The 13,104-nt window shown below is 41.7% G+C and overlaps 1 long non-coding RNA gene across 1 annotated transcript; it reads right to left on the bottom strand.

Moving 5' to 3' along the window:
- Positions 1 to 230: 230 nt before the first annotated feature.
- Positions 231 to 10,160, bottom strand: LOC113893283. Its single transcript, XR_003511271.1, has 3 exons — positions 9,887 to 10,160; positions 500 to 574; positions 231 to 382 (listed from the first exon to the last, which is right to left on the bottom strand). It is a non-coding gene; the product is annotated as an uncharacterized LOC113893283 (long non-coding RNA).
- Between the last annotated feature and the right edge of the window lie 2,944 nt (positions 10,161 to 13,104).

The raw sequence follows: 13,104 nt of genomic DNA, 5'->3' as shown, positions 1-13,104 counted from the left end.
TACAGGCTTGATGAACTCCTTTTCCTATTTGGAACCAGTCTGTTGTTCCATGTCCAGTTCTAACTGTTGCTTCCTGACCTGCACACAAATTCCTCAAGAGGCAGATCAGGTGGTCTGGTATTCCCATCTCTTTCAGAATTTTCCACAGTTTATTGTGATCCACACAGTCAAAGGCTTTGGCATAGTCAATAAAGCAGAAATAGATGTTTTTCTGGAACTCTCTTGCTTTTTCAATGATCCAGCGGATGTTGGCAATTTGATCTCTGGTTCCTCTGCCTTTTCTAAAACCAGCTTGAACATAAGTGCCTAAATCCAAGTGTTACATTTCAAATCGTGTCTACCCAACAGAGGTCCAGGCTCACATTAGGATCTTAATAAATTCCTGTAGAAGGAAGAAGGCAGAGAGAAGTGAAGAAGGAAATGAAACAAGGAAGAGGGAGGAAGGAAGGGGGAAGAAGAGCAGGAGGGTAGACCAGCCCGGGAAATTGGTTTTTATTACCTCATTTCAACAACCGAGTGAGCATAAATTGGCTCGTAGTCTTTTCATGGTGTGGTTAAAACACTGAATTCAGGCCTAATTGCACAAATGAAAGAAAAGTGAGAGTTTAATAAAAAATCATGTTATGGTAAATATTTGAAAAGTTGACAGTGGATGAGTTTGAAAAAGGAATGCTAAGCTTGGTTTTTATGTTGTTTTTTTTGACCGTCATGAATTAACTTTGTAACATAGTTAACATTCCAAAATATCAAGTCACTGACTTGTTCTTTTAGAAACCCCATTTTCCAAGTCATTCGAATTAAATTGCAAATGTATTTAAACACAAAGACACTTCCAGTTAGTAGGAAGCAAATGTTCCATTAAGGAATGCAGCATAGAATGCATGTTTGAAGCCAACCTGATGAAATAAAAACTCAGGATAAGGCAACACACTTTTCCCAATTCTGTGTCATGTGCAGATTTCATAATTATTCTGTTTTCATCCAAGTCCTGGATACAAATGCCGCCAAGAGGGTCAGAGTCCAGGTCCTGTGGCACTCACCTAAAGGTGCGCCCCTCCCCCTTCTCCCTTCCTCTGTGCATTTCCCACCTGGTGTGGTCAACCAGCCTCATACCCACTCTTGGACAAATCTACAAGGACACCAGGGAGACCCCATGACATTGTCTCATGGCCAAAGTAACCCTTCCTTTTCAGGGTGTTCCTCTGGTACCTTCTACAACCCTCTAGTAGTGAGCTTACCACAGTGATGATCATAATTTCTTGTCTCTAGAATACAGATTCCCTATAAACAGAGTTCATATTCATTCTGAATCTTCATTAAACATTAAACATTGATTTTTGTGTGTGTGCCAGCACAGGTCAAGGTCTGTATTAGATGCTGCATTTAGAATTGAGCAAAACAGATGCAGTCCTTGGATTTTGGAAGTGTGTCATCTACTGAGGAAGAGAGTCATTACGTAAGTCAGCAAGTAAAATAGGAGACTACAGATTGTGTCATGAATCGTTATGAGAGGGGAGGCAGGAGCGAGAACAAAAGGACAGACAGAGTGGAACTGAGAGCTTAGCAAAACTTCTCTGAGGAACCAGCACTTAAGGCCCACTGTGACTAGCAGCTATTCAGCTTTTCAGGTTTGAGTAGAAAAAGTGTGCCCAGCAGATGCAACAGCGTGTGGGAAGCCTGGGGCACTGGGGCTGGAAGGACAGGGCAAGGGGAGAGGGGTGGGAGAGAGTCAGGGGTCCAGACACTGTGGGGCCGTGGGATTTTGTGTTCTATACTAAGTTGTAAACCACTGAAGGCTCTAAGTAGGGGGCTAACATGACTTGTAAACCATGGTGCCTTCTGTTTACTTGCTGGGTATTGAAGATTTACAAATAAATGGATGAATTAAACATAATGAATAGCATTCTTCTATGTCACTCTGGAATTTTACCACACTCAGGCAATTAGATTAATTTGATATAGCTGGTTCTTAGGAAACATGTAACGGAAATTTGTTACTTTTCAGGCACTCATCATTCATTTTCCCTTCCTACCTCTCCCCCTTTAAATTGTTTTTATTGGAGCATAGGGGTTTACAACGTTGTGCTAGTTTCAGATGTACAGCAAAGTGAATCACTTATACATCTACACCCACCGCCTCTCCTCCCCATTTAATGTCAGGCAACACATCTTCCTATTGTGTGCATTCGTGGTGCCCAGATATCCCTTGGCCAAGAGACTGGCATGAGAAAAAACTATTTCAACCTGACTCTCTCTCTTCTGGAACTTAAAATCTTTAGTAATTGATAAACAAGAAATGCTTGAAGGAACTCACTTCAGCCGTGGCCGCTGAGGTTCCAGTGCTCATGGCTTCCCTGGTTCCTGCCCTGTTTTCAAGCCCAAGTCTCTAGTTTCTCATCTTCCGTCCAAGTAAAAGTCCTACCGGTGCACTCACTTTTTCCTTAAAATAGTCAGCAGTAGTTTGTCACTTGCAATAGAAGGATCATAGTGGAGTGAAAATCTGTTTTAGCTCTAAATGGGGATTACATTTTGGTCTCAAGTTTTAAAAACATTTCTTTGGATATGTTACTTGTTTATTTCCAATCTGATGGGAACCTTAACATTTTCCTTTATTTCTCAAAACTGATTTTAGTCATTGGAATGTACTTTCTGGGCTGAAAGCTTTGAAATCTTTGAAACAGCTAAATCCTCTTTTTTCTCCTCTCAAATGTCCTCAAAGACAGAACTACGTTGTCCTCTGTCTACTCCACTTGTTTTTGTTAGAGACCATACTCCTTGCTTTCAAAGATTGTTTCCCAAGTGTGAGTTCCCAGAGCACGAATCCTATGAGGTGCTTCCAGATTGAAAATGGCAATTACATAGGTCTGAGAAGCAGTGAAGACTCTACCCCTCTTTGTGTTTCAGAGAACACTGTAGCATCTTAAAGCACCTGAAAAGTCCTGCAGTAAAGAAATTTGTGTATTTTCCTAATGTTCCCCAAACGCACTTGATCATGCAACTCTTCTTTCTGCAAAACCCGTGAAAGAACAAGCATTTTGTGGCACCCACTTTGGGAAAGGCTGCTTTTGAAAGTCAAAGCAAAAGGAAAGTGGGGTTTTCCCATTCTCATGCCATCTATTAACACAGTCACATGCCCTTGGCAGTGGATTTATTCCTTTTCTTGTTTCTCCTGCTCCAAATACAGGTTGAACATTCTTTTAGGCATTGTCTTTCATAGAATTTTTAAGGGCCTCAGTCTCTCCTTAAAAATTATTTAAAAAGACAATGCCTAAAAGAATCTCTTAATGGCCTCAGTCCCTTCCAGAAGACTCTTGAGAGTCCCTTGGACAGCAAGGAGATCAAACCAGTCAATCCTAAAGGAAATCAACCCAGAATACTCACTGGAGGACTGATGCTGAAGCTCCAATACTTTGGCCACCTGATACAAAGAGTAGACTCATTAGAAAAGACCCTGATGCTGGAAAAGATTTAAGGCAGGAGGAGAAGGAGATGATAGGATGAGATGGTTGGATGACATCACCAACTCAATGGACATGAATTTAAGCAAGCTCCGGGAGATGATGAAGGACAGGGAAGCCTGGCATGCTGCAGTCCATGGGGTAAAGAACCGGACATGACTTAGCAACTGAACAAAAGTCTCTCTTGGCACATGCTACTGTTTGGATTTATTCCAGATACATCTTACGGTAAAGGCCCATCAAAATGCTTTGAGAAGCCTTTGTGTGTTCTCAAAATTTGGGATAATATGGTAGAGGGAAAGCTCAACACTCAGTCCTTGCTGGTCTTTTATACACATACACGTGAGAACACACACATATACAGAAATAGACATCAGAGAAAACAGATGGTCTATTCGCCAGGTTACCTCAAAGACATCTGATTCTCTTTGGGAGTGGTCACAAGCTGTCCAAGTTGAGAGAGTGAAGTGAGGATAGAAAGTGAGCTATGGGGATAGATCATCTCTTTCCCAGCTCCCCTGACTGGTCCAACAAACGTGAAGAGAGGGAAGGACAGGGGTTCCGGAGAAAGACCAGACTGGAAGGAGGAGGAGCAGGGGCCAAGGAATAGTAATGATGGCTTTGACCTTGGTCTAAACAATGACAGTTAAGCAACTGACACAACTGTGTCTCTTAAGTCTTCAGTCATTTACTGACTATTCAACTAACATTATTTTTTTATTGGTTTATAACATTATACAAGTATTATGTGCACAATCTATGTTATATTTCAATCTCTGTCTACACTATAGCATCCTCACCAGCAAAGGTTCAGTTTCTATCTGTCACCCGACAGTTGGCCCCTTTACGCACTTTGCCCTCCCCTCACGCCCCTTTCCCTCTGGTAACCACAACTCTGTGCTCTGTATCTATGTGTTCATTTTGTTTGGCTTGGTTTATTAATTTAAACAGTTTAAAAATACTCCGCATAGGAGTGAAATCATACAGTGTTTGTCTTTATCCATCTGGCTTAGTGCACTTAGCATAACACAGTCAAGGTCTACACATGTTGTTGCAAATGGCAAGATTTCATCCAACTAACATTATTGAGCACCTACTCTCTTATCGGAGCTTCCCTTGTAGCTCAGTTGGTAAAGAATCTGCCTGCGATGCAGGGGACCTGGGTTTGACCCCTGGGTCGGGAAGATCCCCTGGAGAAGGAAATGGCAACCCACTCCAGTATTCTTGCCTGGAGAATCCCATGGACAGAGGAGCCTGGCGGGCTACAGTCCATGGGGTCACAAAGAGACACAACTGAGCGACTAAACCACCACCACCACTCTGTTACGGGAATCTGCTTCGTTCCGGCCTTCAGAGAACTGTCGTATTGGGTGACGGGGCACCTAAATAAAAATTTCCAACTAGAACCTAGAGAGTGTTATTAAGAAGTAGTAACAAAGTGCTTTTGTGTATTAATTTAGGTATTTGGATATACTCTATAACTTAAGCTTGTGCTGCTCTAGAAATACATTCCTGAGTATTTCATGCACATGCCTTCAGTTTTCTTTACTAGCTCATGTTCATTCATGTTCTCTGTTTTACAGCATTTTTATAGCATTCTATTGCAAAATAAAATACAAAATGTATTACAATAAATACATTACTAAATCAAATATCAGTTCTATTGATGAATGTTTAGGTAATTGTAGTTTTTCACAATGCTTCAGTAACAATCTTAAATATACCTCATGGGTGAGAAATGGTTCCAGCTGTGGTTTTAGCTTGTATTTCCCTGATTGCCACTGAGGTTGGGTGTCTTTCATTGGCCGCTTGGGATTCTATACATGCTTTTACAGTTCCTGTCCATGAAATGTAGCCCAGAGCTATCGTCAAGCTCACGCCCAGTGAATACTGCTGATCCCTCTTGCCATAGCAAAGCCGTTTGGTTTTCTAACACTATCAGTTCCTGCCTTCAAAGCTGGCATCACTGAGGCCCACCTTTGCAAGTGGGTAGGTTCTGGACATAGTTGACTTTCTGTACTCTTGGTGTCTGCAATGCCTGAGTTATAATACTTTCCTAAATCTCACAGTAGTAGTCTAGTTTGTGTGATTAGACTTCTGCCTCAATTTCTCTGATGAATAGAGCCTAGTTCTGCCGTCTATGGGGTTGCACAGAGTTAGACACGACTGAAGCGACTTAGCAGCTATTCTGTTGAGCACTGACAAATCTCACCACTCCCCTTTCTGAGGTACTGCGGTCATCTCACTGACCCTCAAGTTGCTGACTGTAGTTATACTCTAAAAAGATGGACCATTCATAAACATGATATTAGTTTCCTGCTAACTTGAAGCATCACCTGATCATGGAGACCTTTGCTAACATGCTCCATCTGTAAACTGGACCCCCTGAGATATGAGCATCTATTCTTCTATGAACATCAACTTGGATTATCACCCAGTGTCTTTGGGTCAGAGTCACAGCCATATTATGATTTCTGAGCTTGGGTCCAGCCTCTATCTCCTCTCCAGCAGTCACGCACCAAGGTCTTACATACACTAAGGCTGACCTGCTGGGGTATGACAATCTGTCTTTTTTCCTCAGTTATGTTCCAATTAAATATAATTGTTATTATTTTGAACTTTTTAAGCAAATAGAACTTAATTTGCTTCTCTGAAAGCTCCTTCTTATGGACTTCCCTGGTAATACAGTGGATAAGAATTCTGCCAGCCAGGGCAGAGGACACAGGTTCAATGCCTGGTCCGGGAAGATTCCACAGGCTGCAGAGCAACTAAAACTTGTGTGCCAAAACCACCGAGCCCAAGGTCTAGAGCCTGCGAGCCGCAACAACTGAAGCCTGAATACTCTAGGGCCTGCATGCCACAAAAGAAGCCACCAAAATGAAGAATAGCCCCTGCTCACTGCATCTAGAGGAAGCCTGTGCACAGCAACAAAGATGCAGTGCAGCCAAAAACATAAATAAATTAAGTGAAAAAGAAAGCTCCTTCTTAAGAGGCCAGAAAGTGGTAATGGGGAAATCATACATCTTTCTTAAGAGAGGAAGTGGTATTTATTCAATCTCTTATTTTTTAAAATTAATTTTGGTTGCGTTGGGTCTTAGTGCAGTGCGTGGGATCTTTCATTGCGGCACCCAAACTCTCCAGTCGTGGCGTGGGGGCTCAGTAGTTATGACACAGGCTTAGGTGTTCTGAGGCACGTGGGATCTTAGTTTTCCAATGAGGGATTGAACCCACATCCCCTGCATTGCAAGGTGGATTCTTAACCACTGGACCACCAGGTAAATCCCCTCCTGTGACTTCTTTTTATTTTTTCCCTGCCTGGGACTCAAAGACTTGAATTCAAGATAGATATTAATTTAAAATCATTTGGGGGATACCAGGCAAGTATCTCTTCTGAAATTTACACAAGGACAGAGTTGTCTGACATCTCAATGGATTTTCATATTTCAAGTCAGCCTATTTCTTCTCATTTGGATATATGGATCTATTGCGGCATCTAGTTTATAAAATAGGCCATTCACCAAGACAGTAATCTGGACAAAAAGTCCTGTGCAACATCACAGCATGAGGATGCAAGTGGTTTTCTGCCAAGCTCACTCAGGCACCTAAACGTGACCCATTTCTGCACTGGAGGAGAAATAACAGTTTCGTTTGTTCTCATGAACGAAGCTACACTCCCAGCTGCTTCCCTGTACCTCCTCTTCCCCCACCTCTGCACGTCCAGGGCATGACTGTACTGTTTGATTCCACTTATTTAGAAATGTATCAGGCAGATTCCAACATTCTGAGAAAGGAAAATACTGTTCCTTTAGAAAATGTTACTCTGTTGTCACTTGGAACAAATAATTTATGAGCTTAAGTGTTTTTCATAATATATCTTAGAAAAAATATTAATTTGCATGTTAGGAAGCATTTCAGAGAGAACTTTATCTCTGCAATCATTAGCCATATTTTATTGCTTGGACAGAACAAATGAATAGGAAATATTTGTTCCCCTAAAAGATAACCCATATTGCAAAAATTCTGAAATTTTATATGGTTGCTAGTGGAAGGATTCTACCTTTGACCTCAAGTAATGACTTTTTAAATACTTTAGGGTTGAGGCTTCAACTCTAAAGCAGGAGGATTAGGCACAGTTTTGAATTCTAGAAGTCTGGACAGGGCGTTCAAAAGCATTAAAAGATGAATGATTTTTAAAAAACAAGTTTTGGAAAACTGAAAAGTCTTTCTAGAGTTATTTTACTGCTTACTGGGTCATCCTTTATCACCATGTAACCTTTGAGTATGGAGAAGGCAATGGCACCCCACTCCAGTACTCTTGCCTGGAAAATCCCATGGACGGAGGAGTCTGGTAGGCTGCAGTCCATGGGGTCGCTAAGAGTCGGACACAACTGAGCGACTTCACTTTCACTTTTCACTTTCGTGCATTGGAGAAGGAAATGGCAATCCACTCCAGTGTTCTTGCCTGGAGAATCCCAGGGACGGGGGAGCCTGGTGGGCTGCCGTCTATGGGGTCGCACAGAGTCGGACACAACTGAAGCAACTTAGCAGCAGCAGCAGCCTTTGAGTAATTAGAGGTCTGACAAGTGTTCCAATTCACTGCTCTCATGGAGAGGTGATACTTCTTAAGTATGGAGAGTGGGATACACATAGTCCAACTGACTCTGTTAGTCTCCCATCACATATACAAAAAAATACGTATCCTCGGCTGGGGGTAGAAATCAGTTTTACATACTGAACAAAATCTGGTAATACACAATGAAAATTCATGGAACATCACTATGCAGAACTACTGCCTTAAGTTTCACTTAAAATAACAATGACAACAACAAAACAGCTTTCACTGTTTACAACAGCTGACACATGGAAGCAATCTAAATGTCCATAGGCAGATGAGGTCATAAAGATGCGGAATCTTCTCACAATAAAATACTGCTGCTAAGTCACTTCAGTCACATCCAATTCTGTGCGACCCCATAGACGGCAGCCCACCAGGCTCCCCCGTCCCTGGGATTCTCCAGGCAAGAATACTGGAGTGGGTTGCCATTTCCTTCTCCAATGCACGAAAGTGAAAAGTGAAAGTGAAGTCTCTTAGTCATGTCCGACTCTTCGCGACCTCATGGACTGCAGCCCACCAGGCTCCTCCGTCCATGGGATTTTCCAGGCAAGAGTACTGGAGGATACTCAGTCATAAAAAAGATTGAGATGATGCCATGTGCAGCAGCATGGACGGACCTAGAGACTATCATACTAAGTGAAGTGTGTTAGACAAAGAAAGATAAATATCATAGGATATTACTTATGTATGGAATCTAAAATACGACACAAATTAACTTATTTACAGAACAGAAGCAGACTCACATAGAAAACAAACTGATGATTATCAAAAGGAAAAGTGGCAGGGGGGAATAAATTAGGAATTTGAGACTGGCAGATGCAAGCTAACGTACATAAATAAACAAGGTCCTATTTTACAGCACAGAGGATTATATGCAATATCTTGTAATAACTTATAATGGAAAAGAATATAAAAAATATGTAGCTGAATCACTTTGCTCTACACCAGAAACTAATATAACATTGTAAATTAACTATACTTCAATTAAAAAAAAAAGAGAGAAAAGCAAAAACAGCTGTCTCTGAGTGCTGACCCAAACTTGTTGCTTAAGGTCTTCGCTGATTAGTGTAGTGTTCTCAAAGAGCTTCATGAATAAAAGATGAATTTTAGTCATATGTGAACAACAGCAGTAACTAAAAGAGAATCATATGATTCCTTTTTAAATTCTCTTTAATCCTTCAGGTTGCATCAAAGAGAAAAATTCATTTTCGTACTAAGTTTTTATCACCTCTCTTCTGAAGAGTGACACAGAGAGAGGAAGCAAGGAGATTCTAGCTTTAGAACTTTCAAAGAACAATCTTGTTTCGTTAGGATTTAACAGCGTTGTTTTGTTCTTTTGTGATTGTACTTAAAATTACCTTTTTTTTTTTTTTTGGCCATGTTGCGTGGCTTGTGGCATCTTAGTTTTCCCTACCAGGGATCTAACCTGTGCCCACTGCAGGGGAAATGCAGAGTCCTAACCGCTCGACTGTCAGGGAATTACCTACAATTACCATTTATTTCTGACAAATAACATTGATTGAGTAGCACAGTGGTGAAGCACATGGCAGCCTGCTTCCCCTAGAGCCAGAGGAGAGAAAATGGGGAGTGACGGTGTGGGGGGGAACCATGGTCAAAGCCAGAGCCTTTTTTTTTTTTTTTTGAGGCCAAATGGATCTCTAATAGTTGCTGGGGGCTATTGTTCTGGGACTGAAGGGAGAAGCCAAATCCTTCTAATTACCTAATCTCAGATGTGACATCTCATTGCTCTGGCATATTCTATTTGTTAGAAGTAACTTGCTAAGTCCAGTCAACAATCAGAAGAGGGGATTACCTAGAGCATGAATACCAGGAAGCAGGGGTCATGAGACATCTTAGAGGTTCCTGCCACAGGGATACACTGCAATCGCCTCTTTTCCTTCTCTTCTCCAGTGGATACACAGAATGTTCAACGGGAGCAGAGAGAGTATTTTGGTCATTGTGGTATTCCCAGTGCTGGGCACAGTGCCTGAAACTTAAAACTGTTCATTAAATGTTTCTTTCAAGGGAACAAGAAGGAAGGATAGACGAAGGAGGGAGGGAGGAAGGGAGGAAGGAAATGGAAGGGAAAGAGGAAGGAAGAAGAAAGAAAGAAAGAAGGAAGGAAGGAAGAGGAAGGAAGGAGATAAAGAAAGGAGGAGAGCAGGAGGGAGAGAGGAAGAAAGAAAGAAAGAAAAAGAAAGATCCAAGTGAGAAGATCAGAGTGCTCTGCTAATCCCTGGAGAGCATGGGGGATCTTCAGAAAAGGAAAACTCAACCATAAGGAATCTGAGAATGGAGTCAGGTCTTCCACCTCTTCCCAAGGCCTGAGCGTAAATGAGCCTCCAGGGAAGTGGAGGCCACTCTGTGCAGACTGCACCTACCATCCTGCTCCAAGCATGGCTTCTGCGGATGCTGAACATGTGAGCTCCAAAGCAGCCTAAGAGTCACCCATGGAAGGACAACCTCACTTGGGGTCTCTAATAGGAAATATATGGGTTCTGCTGAAGGAGCTGTAATTGTTGGCAGATACATCAGGGAGAACTCTGAGGTGCTTTTATTCCACTTGCAGAGAGTAATGAGAAATTCTACTGAAAGTGTATAGGCTGCTTTGTCATTTAACATTATAAAGCCTGTCAGTTCAGTTGCTCAGTTGTGTCCAATTCTTTGCAACCCCATGGACTGCAGCACGCCAGGCTTCCCTGTCCATCACCAACTCCTGGAGCTTGCTCAAACTCATGTCCATCGAGTCGTTGATGCCGCCCAACCATCTCATCTTCTGTTGTCCCCTTCTCCTCCTGCCTTCAATCTTTCCCAGCATCAGGGTCTTTTCCAATGGGTCAGTTCTTCTCATCATGTGGCCAAGGTATTGGTGCTTCAGCATCAGTCCTTCCAATGAACACCCAGGACTGATCTCCTTTAGGATGGACTGGTTGGATCTCCTTGCAGTCCAAGGGACTCTCAAGAGTCTTCGCCAACACTACAGTTCAAAATCATCAATTCCCTATTGCTCAGCTTTCTTTATTATAAAGTAAAGATATTACTTAATTACAAATTCCTTGTGAGCATAATTTTAATGGATCCTCAATATTTAATCAAACTGTAATGTGAGCTGTTCAGCCATAGCTCTGACCTTGCATTTACCAGTTGTTTCCATTTCTCACTGTTATACACAATGCTTTAATGAATGTTTTTATAAACCTGTCTTTTTGCAATTGTGACTATCTGGTTAGGCTGAATTCTTAGTAGTGAGACTGTAGGGTAGAGAAAATATATATATATGCACACTATGTGTGTGTGTGTGTAAGCATACACATAAGTGTAGGTGTATACTCTCCCCGGAAATGATGTACAAATTCTCATTCCTGACATACAAGACTGCCTATTTTTATACACCAGCTATGACAAGGTTTTATCATCTTTAGAAGTTGCCAGTCTGAAGGGTTGAAAAATAATAACTTATTATTGTTTTAATTACATGATGTCGACTCATTGGAAAAGACTCTGATGCTGGGAAAGACGGAAAGCAAAAGGAGAAGGGGCTGCAGTGGATGAGATGGTTAGATAGCATCACTGATTCAACCAACATGAATTTGAGCAAACTCCAGGAGAGAGTGAAGGACAGAGGAGCCAGGCATGCTGTAGTCCATGGGGTTGCAGATAGTTAGACACGACAAAATGACTGAATAACAAAAGTCATTAATACTGTCCACCAAATATTTCTGACTTATCACCTTCTGAGCATATAGTAGGATCGAATTTCATGGCATTTGATGTTAGGTAAGGGCTAGACTGGGAGCTGACTGTGGCTCAGATCATGGACTCCTTATTGCCAAATTCAGACTTAAATTGAAGAAAGTAGGGAAAACCACTAGACCATTCAGGTATGACCTAAATCAAATCCCTTATGATTATACAGTGGAAGTGAGAAATAGATTTAAGGGCCTAGATCTGATAGATAGAGTGCCTGATGAACTATGGACAGAGGTTTGTGACATTGTACAGGAGACAGGGATCAAGACCATCCCCAAGAGAGAGAAATGCAAAAAAGCAAATGGCTGTTTGGGGAGGTCTTACTAATAGCTGTGAAAAGAAGAGAAGCGAAAAGCAAAGGAGAAAAGGAAAGATATAAGCATCTGAATGCAGAGTTCCAAAGAATAGCAAGGAGAGATAAGAAAACCTTCCTCAGAGATCAATGCAAAGAAATAGAGGAAAACAACAGAATGGGAAAGACTAGAGATCTCTTCAAGAAAATTAGAGATACCAAGGGAACATTTCATGCAAAGATAGGCTCATTAAAGGACAGAAATGGTATGGACCTAACAGAAGCAAAAGATATTAAGAAGAGGTGGCAAGAATACACAGAAGAACTGTACAAAAAAGATCTTCACGACCAAGATAATCATGATGGTGTGATCACTCCTCTAGAGTCAGACATCCTGGAATGTGAAGTCAAGTGGGCCTTAGGAAGCATCACTACAAACAAAGCTAGTGGAGGTGATGGAATTCCAGTTGAGCTATTTCAAATCTTGAAACATGATGCTGCGGAAGTGCTGCACTCAATATGCCAGCAAATTTGGAAAACTCAGCAGTGGCCACAGGACTGGAAAAGGTCAGTTTTCATTCCAATCCCAAAGAAAGGCAATGCCAAAGAATGCTCAAACTACCTCACAATTGCACTCATCTCACACACTAGTAATGTAATGCTCAAAATTCCCCAAGCCAGGCTTCAGTGATACATGAACCGTGAACTTCCAGATGTTCAAGCTGGTTTTTAAAAAGGCAGAGGAACCAGAGATCAAATTGCCAACATCTGCTGGATCATCGAAAAAGGAAGAGTTCCAGTAAAACATCTATTTCTGCTTTATTGACTATGCCAAAGCCTTTGACTGTATGGATCACAACAAACTGTGGAAAATTCTGAAAGAGATGAGAATACCAGACCACCTGACCTGCCTCTTGAGAAACCTATATACAGGTCAGGAGGCAACAGTTAGAACTGAACATGGAACAACAGACTGGTTCCGAATAGGA

Source organism: Bos indicus x Bos taurus, chromosome 5 (genome assembly GCF_003369695.1).
Source record: "Bos indicus x Bos taurus breed Angus x Brahman F1 hybrid chromosome 5, Bos_hybrid_MaternalHap_v2.0, whole genome shotgun sequence".
Lineage (NCBI taxonomy): Eukaryota > Metazoa > Chordata > Mammalia > Artiodactyla > Bovidae > Bos > Bos indicus x Bos taurus.
The sequence above is the reverse complement of the archived record's forward strand: the minus strand, read 5'-3'. Positions and strand labels throughout refer to the sequence as shown.